This window comes from Dromiciops gliroides, chromosome 1 (genome assembly GCF_019393635.1).
Source record: "Dromiciops gliroides isolate mDroGli1 chromosome 1, mDroGli1.pri, whole genome shotgun sequence".
NCBI lineage: Eukaryota > Metazoa > Chordata > Mammalia > Microbiotheria > Microbiotheriidae > Dromiciops > Dromiciops gliroides.
In genome coordinates this window covers 466,602,994-466,613,465 of record NC_057861.1, presented here as the reverse complement: position 1 = coordinate 466,613,465, position 10,472 = coordinate 466,602,994, and the positions used below count along the sequence as shown (strand labels likewise).

General features: G+C 39.4%; 2 pseudogenes; both read right to left on the bottom strand.

The window, feature by feature from the left end:
* Window positions 1–926: 926 nt before the first annotated feature.
* LOC122750458 lies at window positions 927–7,525 on the bottom strand (annotated as a pseudogene).
* Window positions 7,526–8,281: 756 nt separating this feature from the next.
* Window positions 8,282–8,488, bottom strand: LOC122734397 (annotated as a pseudogene).
* Between the last annotated feature and the right edge of the window lie 1,984 nt (window positions 8,489–10,472).

Below are 10,472 nucleotides of genomic sequence, written 5' to 3'. Positions count from 1 at the left end.
AGAAGAAAGGCAATAGCATTAAGGGGGACCAGAAAAGGCTTCTTTTAGAAGGTGGGATTTTAGTCATCATTTGAAGAAAGGCAAGGAAGCAAGGAAGTGGAGATAATGAGGGACAGAATTCCAGGCTTGAGGAAAATCTAATGAAAATATATGGAGTTGGGAAGTGGAATGTCTTATGTAAAGAGTAACAAAGAAGCCATTGCCACTGGATCAAGTTGGGGCAGAGTGTTGTAAGATTTAAGGTAGGAAGGAACTACATTTTGAAGGCCTTTCAATAAAAAAAAAAAAGATTTTGCATTTGATTCTGGAGATGGACAGGGAGCTACTGGAGTTTTATACTTTGGAAAGATCAGTTTGACAGCTGAGTGGAAGATGGACTGTAGTGGAGAGAGACTTGAGGCAAGGAGACCAATCAAAAGGCTACTGTAGTAGGTGAGGTGATGAAGGCTTAGACCAGGGTGGTGGCGGTGTTGTAAGGAAAAGGGAGGTATGTGAAAATTATTTGAAGGTAAACTTGACAAGACATGGCAACAGATTGAATACAGAGAGGGAAAGAGTGGGAGGAGTTAAGGAGATGAGGAAAAGGTTTGGGATGAAACGTTTTGCTCAGTTTTGAACATGTTGAGTTTAAGATGTCTCAGGGATGTCTAGTTCAAAATGTTCAATAAAAAGTTGGAAATTTGAGTCTGGAGGTTAAGAGAGAAAAGTTAGTACAATCATCAGAGTAGGTTTGCCAATTCCTGTCACTTCTGCTCTCAATTTCATGCTTTATAACAGTTCTGAAGCTACCTTTAAGAGACATATTGTCAATCCTTACCTATCCTTGTACAATATGTTTTTTAATTTGTATTTTTTTTTACATTCTGTCATGTTTTATTGTATGAGCCAAATAGAAGGGTACTATGCACAGAGGAGATAGGGGAGAATCATTTCTTGGTCTCCTCCTCCTTAGATAAAGTCTTGATGATCTCTTCTTTCTTAGCCTATAGATGATCTTCCTGACGCTTTCATGTTTCCTTAGTCTTGGCCCGGCAAGCTTCAGCCTGGTCAGCCAGGAGCTTCTTCCAGGCCTTGTCTGCCTTCAGTTTATGAATGTGCTTCATGAGGATCTGCTTCTTCTGGAACACATTGCCTTCACCTTCAAGTACAGGCTGTGGTACGTATGGCGGTCAATCGTTTTGGATTTACAATATCTTTGGAGTAGACGCCGTAGAATCCTCATTCAACTCATCCAGGTCACCTTCTCAGGCATATGAGCATTGGCAGTACCCTTTCTCTTACCAATGCCCATGTGCCTGCCCTTCTGTCCAGCCAGAGTATTTTTCTGGCATCTGGCATGAGAGTGCACAGTAACAGTCTTCCAGATGATCAGCCCATCTTTAATCAGCTTCTGGATCTGCTGACGGGAACTGGGGGTGGCAATCTCATTGGCCTCATTGGGGTCAAGCCATACCTTCTTTTTTCCACATCGAAGGAAACTAGAGGCAAACTTCTTATGGCTGCAGCCGCAATGTGGAAAAGGAAAGGACAGAGACTATTTTAATTTTTTAATGCATTTTATTTTATTTTGGGGACAGGTAGGTAGCACAGTGGATAAAGCACTGGCCCTGGATTCAGGAGGACCTGAGTTCAAATTCAGCCTCAGACACTTGACACTAGCTGTGTGACCCTGGACACGTCTCTTAACCCTCATTGCCCAGCCCCCCAAAAAAAGGAAAAAATGCATTTTTATTTTTTTAAACTTTGTGCCCAAATTATCTTCTTCTTCTTTTTTTTTTTTTTTAGTGAGGCAATTGGGATTAAGTGACTTGCCCAGGGTCACACAGCTAGTAAATGTTAAGTGTCTGAGGCCGGATTTGAACTCAGGTACTCCTGACTCCAGGGCTGGTGCTCTATCCACTGCGCCACCTAGCTGCCCCCAAATTATCTTCTTTCCTCCCTCCCCACCCCCACTTTGAGAAGGCAAGAAATTTTATATAGGCTATACATGTGTAGTCATGCAAAACATTTTCATATTAGTCATGTTGTGAAAGAAAACAGATTTTTAAAAACTACAGAAAAACGAAATAAAAAAATATGGTTCACTCTGTATTCAGACCCCATCAGTTCTTTCTCTGGGGATGGATAGCATTCTTCATCATAAGTCCTTCAGAGTTGTCTTGGATCATTGTATTGCTGGAATAGAGAAGTCATTCACAAGCTGATCACCTAACAATATTGCTGTTACTTTGTACACAAACTATTTTACTTTGCATTCAGTTCATGTAAGTCTTTCCATATTTTTTCTGAGAGCATCCTGCTCATCATTTCTTATAGCAGAATAGCATTTTTTTCATAATCACATATCACAATTTGTTCAGCCATTCACCAATTGATGGACATCAATCAATTTCCAATTCCTTACCACCAGCCAAAGAGCTACTATAATATTTTTTATACCTATAGGTCCTTTTCCTTTTGTTTTTTGTCTCTTTTGGATACAGACCTAGTAGTGGTATTATTAGATCAAAGAGTATGCAAAGTTTTATAGCCCTTGGGACATAGTTCCTAATTGCTCTACAAAATAGTTGAATCAGTTTACAACTTCACCAACGTGCCTTAATGTCTCATTTTTCCCATATCCCCTAAAATATTTGTCATTTTCCTCTGCTATCTATTATCCAATCTAATAGGTATGAAATAGTACCCCAGAATTGTTTTGACTGTATCTTTCTAATCAATAGTGAATATAGAGAGGGCAGCTAGGTGGTTGCAGTGGATAAAGCACTCACCCTGGATTCAGAAGGATCTGAGTTCAAATCCAACTTCAAACACTTGACACTAGCTGTGTGACCCTGGGTAAGTCACTTAACCTTTATTGTCCCACAAAAAAATTAATTAGAGCATTTTTTAATATGGCTATAGATAGCTTTGATTATTTCATCTGAAAACTGTTTATCTCTTTTGATCAATTGGGGAATGGCTTTTATTTTAATAAATTTGACTCCATTCTCTATATGTTTGAGAAATGAGGCCTTTATCAGATAAATTTACTTCAATTTTTTTCACAGATACTATTGTTATATTTCTCTTCATCCTATTCCCTCCCCAAGTTGTTTATTTTATTCTCTATCTCCTTTCACCCTGTCCCTCCTCAAAAGTGTTTTGCTTCTGACTACACCCTCCACAACCTGTCCTCCCTTCTAATATCCCCCTACCTCATTCCCATCCTCTCCTACTCTCCTGCAGGGTAAGATAGACTTCTATACCCAATTGAATGTGTGTTATTCCTTCTTTGAGCCAGTTCTGATGAGAGTAAGGTTTTTTCACTCCCTCTTATGTCCCCCATCTTCCACTCCACTGTAAATGTTTTTTCTTGCTTCTTTTATGTGAGATAATTTATCCCATTCAACCTCTTCCTTTCCCTTTCTCCCAGTGCATTCTTCTCTCATCCCTTATTTTTTTTAAAATTTTTTTTTTTGTGGGGCAATGGAGGTTAAGTGACTTGCCCAGGGTCACACAGCTAGTAAGTGTCAAGTGTCTGAGGACAGATTTGAACTCAGATACTCCTGAATCCAGGGCCAGTGCTTTATCCATTGTGCCATCTAGCTGCCCCCCCCTTTTTTTTTTTTAGCGAGGCAATTGGGGTTAAGTGACTTGCCCAGGGTCACATAGCTGGTAAGTGTTAAGTGTCTGAGGTCGGATTTGAACTCAGGTACTCCTGACTCCAGGGCCTGTGCTCTATCCACTGCAACACCTAGCTGCCCCTATTTTTTTTTTAGTGAGGCAATTGGGCTTAAGTGACTTGCCCAGGGTCACACAGCTAGTAAGTGTTAAGTGTCTGAGGCCGGATTTGAACTCAGGTACTCCTGACTCCAGGGCCAGTGCTCTATCCACTGTGCCACCTAGCTGCCCCTCATCCCTTATTTTTATTGTTTTTAGATATTATCCCTTCATATTCAACCCACCCTTGTGCCCTTTGTCTATATATGCTCCATCCAACTGTACTCTGGTGGGCAAGTGACCGTAAACCTGCTTTTTTGCCCTGGAACTGTGAGGAGGGTCCCTGTTCATAAATTGCATCAAAGGAGGCAGAGACCAATCAAGTCCTGGAAATGACTTTGCCATCTTTAGGAACAATGATCCATGTTATGGGGGAGAGAGGAAGATAGATGGGGTGGGAAAGAAGCCTAGTAGATATTCTTATCACAACCATCCTTATGGTGGCAAGGTCATAAAGATCTTCAAAAGGATCTTCTACCTTTTAAATGTTTTCAGAGCTTTTACTGGACAATACTATAGGGTATAAGTAGTACTACAGGAGGAAAGCAAAAGAGGGCCCCTTGAGGGTACAAGGACAATGGGCATGCATTGCCATGCATAAACATCCAATAAAGGAGCCCAAGAAGGACGTGACCAGACAAACAAGAGCAATTTTATAGTGAAGTGAGCAGAACTGGGAGGGACATTGTGCACAGTGACAGCAGTATTGTTCTATGAGCAATTGTCAATGATTTAACTATTCTCAGCAACGCAATGATCCCAAGACAGTCTTAAGGGATTAATGATGAAGCATACTATCCACTCCCAGAGAAATAACTGATATTTATTGAACACAGACTAAAAAAAAGAGCACTTGTGGATTGTATAATATATATAACCTATATTAGACTAGTTGCTGTCTTGTGGAGGGGGAGGGAAAATCTGGACTCTAAATCTTACGAAAATGAATGTTGAAAACTACCTTTACATGTAACATGGAAAAAATAAAATAATGTTTGATGCAAAAAAGTAAAAAGCAAAACAACAACAACAACAAAAACAGGAGCAATCTAAACTTACAGAGGAGAGACTGCCCAGAGGGAGACTGTGGTCAAGGTATCAAAAGCCGGCAGAGAGGTCAAGAAATCTAAGAATTGAGGAAAAGACCCATAGATTCAGTAAGATATCATTGGCAATTTTGTAGAGAGCAATTTAAGGTGAATTGCAAGAATGGCAACCAGACTGATCAAAGTTTAAAAGAGAGCAATAGGAAAAGGGAGTAGGGGTAGTGCATTCAATGTTTAGCACCGTTCTTGGCATTAGTATGTGCTAATAAATGTTTAATTGATAACTGAGAAGAGAGGCATAGAACAATAACTAGCAACCACAGTAAGATTGTAATGACAAAGTCTGGAAGAGATTTGGATATGTTTATGAAACTGTAATCCTAGTGTATAGGGAGGGATTGGAAAGAGGTGGGTGGGAGGAAGGACATATAGTGAAGACAATATGCTGGATTAGACATGAAGGGTACATACATCAGGACTGGCCCTTGGCAAGAAAAGCCATTAGAGATGGAAGTAAAGATAGACCATAGTGAAGGATGATATTAGAGGGATCTGAGATGAGAATGGAAAAGAGCAAGATATTGTCAAATGGCTTTTTTTTTTTTGTTAAAGTATGAGGCTAGAGTTCTCAGATGGGAGGTCGTGTGGAAAGTTTAAGAATTGAAGAAGATTTGGAACAGATGCTTGGTGAGCAGTGTATTAACAGTTGAGATTAGATAACAGGAATTTGTAGTGGGTCAGTAAGCATAGATTTAAAATTTCTCTAATTCCAGTAGATAGCCTGTGATTAGGAGTAAAGGAGGCAGATAGTGGGTGAATTCATAGTTAGGTTTGTGCCAAAAGTAGGACAAGGGAATAGGGGATTCAAGAGTAAAAGTATAGAGTTGAAATTTCAACAAGGGTCAAGAGTGGATAGCAACAGCAACGCTAATTCTCTGCATATTTTGATGCAAATACTTTTCTGTGTTGTTCATCATTTAGGAATCCTAGTGGCTAAAACAAGGTTGAAGAAGTGTTTCTTTTTACTTTGATCAGTGCCGGAGAACTTTAAGATATATACTTAATTTCTATCTAAGGAGGAAACTCAGCTCTGAACATCTCTATTCTCACTATGACTTCTCTGACTTTTTCCCCATGTATCCCTGTTAGGTACCTTCAGCCTTTTCTTCCCTGCCCCTAGTCAATAAGTATTTATTGATTGAATGATCTAAACACACTTGAACTGCAGTTCTTTCACAGCAAAAGGAATTGACAATCTAGCAGAACATAGAAGGAAAATGTGATTAGTAGAATGCAAAACCTCCTGTGCGGGGAGGTAGTTAGTGATAATTGTGCTGAGAAAATGTTATCAGACTTATAGGGTTTCTACACTTCTGTTTAGGACTGGAGATAAGCAAACCAAAGTTTTTCTCTTAGAGCAAACACTGAATCTTACCTTAGAGCACATGGGTGAGGCAGCTAAGTGAAGAGAGGGGATTCTCCTTCTCCTCTGCATATGATGATTTCTATTTCAGACTGTTTACTTAAAACAACAACAATAGGGGGCAGCTAGATGGCGCAGTGGTAAAGCACCGGCCCTGGATTCAGGAGTACCTGAGTTCAAATCCGGTCTCAGACACTTGACACTTACTAGCTGTGTGACCCTGGGCAAGTCACTTAACCCAATTGCCTCACCAAAAAAAAATAAATAAATAGAAAACCCCAACAACAATAACTATGGAATAAATATTAGACATTGTTTCAAAGCTACCCAGTGTTTCTGTGCTTCCTTCTAGGCTATGAATTGTAATGATTCATTAACAATAATTTAAATTGGAATTTTCTTTAATCTTTTTTACTTTGTTTAAATCAATTTTTTCCTTAAAGACTTAATGAGATATAGAGTAAAGTGACAATTGAAAAGAAAAGAAATAAAGGAGTCATTCATTTTTTTGGACATTCTTTTGGTTAAAAAATGTGAGAATAAAACTAATCACAAACTTTTTTTGGTTTAATGTAACTGACAAATAATAAATTATACATATAAATGATGCATATACCTGAGAAATGCATATCCAAAATACATTTTTACTTACATATAGTATTTATACAGTCAAAACATTTATGAAATCAGAGGTAATTTCCCCTCTTCAATTAGTTGGCTTGTATGCATGCATAAGTTCTGTTTGAGAGAATATAAGATTATTTTTAAGATGAATTTTTGCTTTCTCCTAAGGAAACTCAGAACAACTTCCTTACACAAGTCAAGAATTTATTCCCAGATTAGAGTACAAGGAAGTTCTTATCCTTGCCTCCCCCACCAAAAAAAAACCCTAAATGAGGTCACAAAGAGTCAGACATGACTGAATAACAACATGTACTTTTCTGGAAGTGGGGAGTTTGGAGAAGAGGAAGGGGAGGTTAGAAATATTTGTAGATATGGACCACCAAGGGTAGAACTATGCCCCTGAAGCAAATAAATTATGCAGACCATTTGCCCAATACCTTCAATAAGACTAAAAGATCAAATGAAGAGGAAAAGGACTCATATGTACAAAGATAATTGCAGGAGCTCTTCTCTTAATTCAAAGAACTAGAAATTAAAGGAGTACTCGTCAGTTGGGGAAGGGCTAAACAAACATATGCATATAAATGTCCAATACTGTGGATAAGTTTACTTACTTTGGAAGTCTACTTTTCAGGGATGCCAACAAAGATGATGAAGCTGATGCACACATTGCTAGAGCTACTTCAGTGTTTAGGAGGCTCTGAAAGAAAGTGTGCAAAAGTGTAGTACCTACTAAACTGAAGGTCTACAGAGCTATTGTGCTGACCTCATTATATGCCTGTGAAACCTGGATAGTATGCCAGCATCATGCTCAGAAACAGAATGCTTCCATTAAATTGTCTTAGGAAGATTCTGAAGATTATCTGACAAGATAAAGTACTAGACACTGGGTTTCTTTCTCAAGCTAAATTGCCAAGCATTCAAACTCTAGTGCAGAGAGCATAGCTCCAATGGACTGGCTACATTGTTTGAATGCCAAACATATTTTTATCTAAAAAGTTATTTTATGGAGAACTCACACAAGGCAAGAGCTGACATGGAGGTCAGAAGAAGCAATACAAGGAAACTCTCAAAGTCTCACTGAAGAATTTTGGAGTCAATTGTGCGACATGTGTGTGGCATCCAAAAAATGTTTTTTAAATTTTCATCTGAATACTTTATTGTATTCTTGCCAGTGTATAAAACAGAAATCAGTGAAATTTCAGAGAGGTAGATGAGAAAGTCTGACACAAGTAGAAATTTGGATGGTTAACTTGGCACATTGTTGTTACACATATATAGATTAAATGTTTGTGCAGATTTTAGAATTCTCTCTCCTTTGAATAGTCACAATTCACATCATAGAACATCATGTCACCTTACTTCACAGATCCACATATGAAAACTGGATTCGGAGATCCTTCCAAAGTAGCTTAAGATCATCTTGCTACAGGAATGAACAGACTTTTTGGGGGCCTGAAAGGATTAGTACTGGAGGATACCCCAGTCAGGAGGGGATCATTTTGGGCATTTGCAGGCAAAACTGTTTCAGATCAGCAGCAGCTTGAGAAACCTTCACCCGGGCGGAGCCCCACCTCTAGCCAGGCTGCTGCACCACCTTCTGCATGGTGACAACATTGGAGCTTCTGGGCATGGAGCAAGGAGTTGGGTCGGTGGTCGTCATGGGTGGTCGGTGGTCGGGGTAGTCAGGCAGACGTCCTCTCGCTCTCTCACTCGCTGGGTCTGTCCCCAAAATTATTTTTATAGGGTTTGTTGCCAGGTTTGATACATGTACACACTGAAGAGGCAACATAAAATACAAAATCCCATTGGTTGATAAACCTTGCTTTGAGGGCCAAAAATGATGCATCGGTCACAAAATGGTATATCAGTAGGAGGGTCATGAGTTGCGTGAAGCACAGGATATCTCTGTTGGCTAATTGGTTGGTCATAAGATGGGTGGGTTCCTCCTCACATTGAGCAATAGGAGATGGTACCAGTAGTACAGAGATGCCAAAAACACATTGGGGAAACTCATCTATTGTAATGTATCATTTAGTAGAGATTCAAAGCACTGTGTGGTTTATGACTTTACTAGATTACAAATTGACAGAAGTTTGCTTATATGGTAAGATTAAAATTGTCCAACCTACAATAAAAGAGACTGAGGCAGAGTTTCTGAGTCAGTGGCATTTATTAAGTGGTCCAATAGGCTCCCCAATAAGTGGATCTCACGTCTTCCTCATAGTCTGAGAGGCTTTCTTCTTTCAGGGCCTTTTGCGTGTGTGTGTGTGTGTAGGGGGGGGGGTAATGAGGGTTAAGTTACTTGCCCAGGGTCACACAGCTAGTAAGTGTCAAGTGTCTGAGGCCAAATTTGAATTCAGGTCCTCCTGAATACAGGGCCAGTGCTTTATCCACTGCGCCACCTAGCTGCTGCACAGGGCCTTATCTTTAAAAGGTTTGATACCAGATCTATTACCTAGACTTCTAAAGCAACTATACAATGTGCAGAATTCCATTGGTTGACATAATCTAAAATAAGCAAAACTAGTTGTCAGCAGGGTCATGGGTTGGGCAAAGCAGGGAGTACCTCCACTGCTAGATGCTTATGAGATGCTCATGCTGGACAAAAGGGAGAGGTACAAAGGTACAAAAATAAGTTGGAGGACTTTCCATGTAATTGAGTCACTTCTACCACACTGGGCTTGGTCACCATGACAAGAAAAAACAAGGGTGGAGGGCCTCTAGTTAGCTTCCTATGATTAAGCAAGAGAACTTACAACCTGCAGTTCATAGCTTTGGAGCCTAATATATAGAACTTATAATTGCTACCCCTATGGAACCATATTAAACAGATTAATACTGATTGTAATAGAGTGGGGGGTCTAATTAATTATTTCTCATACCCTCCTTCAATCTGCAGAAAGATTTAAGCCTTTCTTTTAATCATTACAATCTAAATGTATGGAGGGCAGTTCTTCATAGGCAATGCAAGATCAATAAGGGGGCAGTCCCCTCACTGAGGTGCAAAGGTGACATTAGTGAAAAGGGAATTGGGCAAACATACTGATTAGGTTCTATTTGGTTAAACATTAATTCATAATATACTAAATATGTAATAAATGTCTAAATATACAATAAATTGACTCCTACTAACTAATAACCATGAGGGATAGGTACCTCCTAGTAAAACATGCCCTACAAGATATGTAAATTGGGGAACCATAGGGCATTTGTTCAGACACAGCAGCACAAGCATTGTTTGCCCTAAATACGCTTTCTAGAAATCTTTTGACTTTATGAAAGCAATTCAAGCAATTTTGACAGCCACTCTATTATGGTGATGAGAGGCAACATATCTGCAGACAATACAAACAGATCTAGATCGCTGTAAGGAATAGACTGAGTTCCATCAATGAACGAATTATCCATCATTAGTGGTGGTGGATCAATAGCTGAAGTAGGAGACTGAAAAGGAAGACTCAAAGTTCCAGTCACTACAGATTCAGAACAGGTGGATTAGGAACCATTTGTGGAGAGGATGATGATGATGAAAGTGACAATGTCTCAGATGACCTGCTTACCAGAAAAGAAGGTGGAGTGTGAGAGGGCATTGATGTGGAAGACTAGATTCAATA